Below are 2,500 nucleotides of genomic sequence, written 5' to 3' on the forward strand. Positions count from 1 at the left end.
AATAGATTTTGTTCATCTGAGTAAAGGGCTTGAATTCTCTTTTGTACTTTAATTCCAGTGGGAAGAATCCTCGGGGATTTTGAAAGACAATAAACATCCCATCCTAATAAAACATCTTTTTGAGGAGGTGGACTGCCAATGACACGGGTCCAAATAATGCAATTAGGAAGGAGTTTAGTCCCAATTTTCTTTTTGGAAATCAAAGTAGTAGTAAAAATTTGATCGTTTGCAGCTCTAAAGAATTGAGTATATGGGAAGACCAACAATCTGATGGTAGAACTTTTGGATTAACCATGGTCTTATGGGATCCCGTATCAATGTATGCAACAACAGGTATGGGTTTACCGTATTTTTCAAGGAGGAGCTGGATTTGAACATGAGGGCTTATCTGAGAATCTTCGGAAGAGAGAATAGGTTGGACCTGGAATGTTTCGTCGGAATGATAGTCATCCTCTGAATCAGCAAGGACGAGAATAGTCTCATCTGTCATCTCTTCTTGTTCTGAAAGAACAGATTCAGCATCTGCATCGAGTTCTTCATTCCGTAACTGTTGGGCAAGCTTTGCAGATTTTGTCCTGTTCATAGGGCATTTGTTTTGCATTGTGGCCTTTCTTCATGTCCTCGTCGAAACTTCTTCTTGAAGAATCTGAACTTCTTTCTTCTTCTGGGATCTTTTCTGGAGCGCTTGTCAGAACCATAGTCTTTGAAGTGTTTCTTCTTTTTAGGACTACAGAAGCAATCCTTTTCTTTGCACTCGATGCGCAAATAAGGCTTCTTGCATTGCTCTGTATTCTATTGCAACATTTTTTAGAACAACTGGTGGGTGTCGCATAATTTTTCAAGAGCAGAGAGTGCCAGCTGATGAATTTCCCCTATTGAGATATCCCTCAGTGGTCGTGAGAGAGATGCAATCTTTCTCTATAAATCTGGCTGGATGTCTTCTGGTAAAGAATTAATAATATAAACTCGTCTGAGATTATCATCATTAAATCCACCAAGAAGATAATATCGCCTGGACATTCTTTGATAGTGAAAATCAAGATCTTTTCTTTTCAAGGAGCAGCATCTCATTTCAAAATACTCTTGTCTAACTTCATTAGCATGAGTATCTGGATCTACAATAAATTCTCGAAAAACCATTCCCAAAGCATAGGAGGGAGTGTGGGATTTAAGGAATGTTACCTGTCCATATTCACCAAGACTTTGATACCAGTCTCTTAAAGTTCGAGTAAATCTGGATGTTAATTCAATGAGAACTGTTTCTAAAGTATTCCCAGGCTTGGAAAGAAAGCTGAAGGTCAATCCATGCACCAAATTCACCAACTCGATCTCTTCGTTTAATAATTCGAGGTAATCTATCAAAAGAGAACCAGGAACCATTGGTTGAATGATGAGGAACCGAATGGTGAGTAGCTGAAGTAGCCTCAGTAGCTTCTTCGACAATGGGAACTGTGGTGTCAGTTTCTTCATCAAATTCTTATGTTCTGGATGATCCAGGATTAGTAGGAGATGCCATCAATCAACATATTGGTGAGATCAGTAATCTCTTGATCTAAAGAGGACGCCGGATTAGAGGAAAGAAGAGATTGGTTATCGATTACAAGCCATTGAATGTATTCATTAGGGATGATAAATTCCCTATTCCAAAAGCACACATTGTGATCGCCTTTTATATGCTTCACAGGGAAGTCATATCTGGAAAACCAATCTTTCAATCTGAGAATCTGTGGATCAGGAAGAATCTTATTCCAGAATTCAAGCATCTTTGGGAAAGACGAGTTGTCCACTTCAATCATAAAATGCTTTGATCTGACATAAAAGTCAAATTTCTAAATTCCATCTTTTACTCCAATGATTTCTTTGAAGACGGTATGATAATGCTTTTGGGATTCTTTGAATTCTCCACTAGCGTGTCCACAATAGGATCTTTTGTTGTCCTTTTCTTCAAGCAGTTAGGCACCCCAATAATGGTCACCAACGTCCGACTAGAGGATAAGATTTCCTGTAGATGGAATAGTCAGAGGCGGTGGATCCTTTGCAGCTTTCTTGAGATTTTTGACAGCCTGTGTCTGGTCAGGGCCCCATGGGGGTGGTTCTTTTTCAAATGTTGTGCCGAGGCGCTGGTGAACTGACTTGCATGCGGGATAAAGTCTCTGATGTAATTAATGATGCCAAGAAATTGCTGTATTTCTTTGACAGAGAGATTATCATCAGGGAATTGTGATAATTTTTCAGCAAGAAGAGGACTTGGGCACATGGTTCCATGGGATATTTTCATTCCCAGAAAATCAATTTCGTGCTGTCCAATCATGCTTTTCTTTTTTTGACAGCATTATCCCGTACTGTGATGCCAACTGGTGGAAATGTTCAAGCGGGTGATGATGATCTGCAAGACTCTTAGAAAATAATAGAATATCGTCAATACAGATCAAAGTACTATGCAGGATAGGATTGAAAATCCTAGTCATCGCCTTTTGAAATAGCGATGGTGCCATCTTTG

The sequence above is a fragment of the Malania oleifera genome, chromosome 13 (assembly GCF_029873635.1).
Source record: "Malania oleifera isolate guangnan ecotype guangnan chromosome 13, ASM2987363v1, whole genome shotgun sequence".
NCBI classification, from domain to species: domain Eukaryota; kingdom Viridiplantae; phylum Streptophyta; class Magnoliopsida; order Santalales; family Ximeniaceae; genus Malania; species Malania oleifera.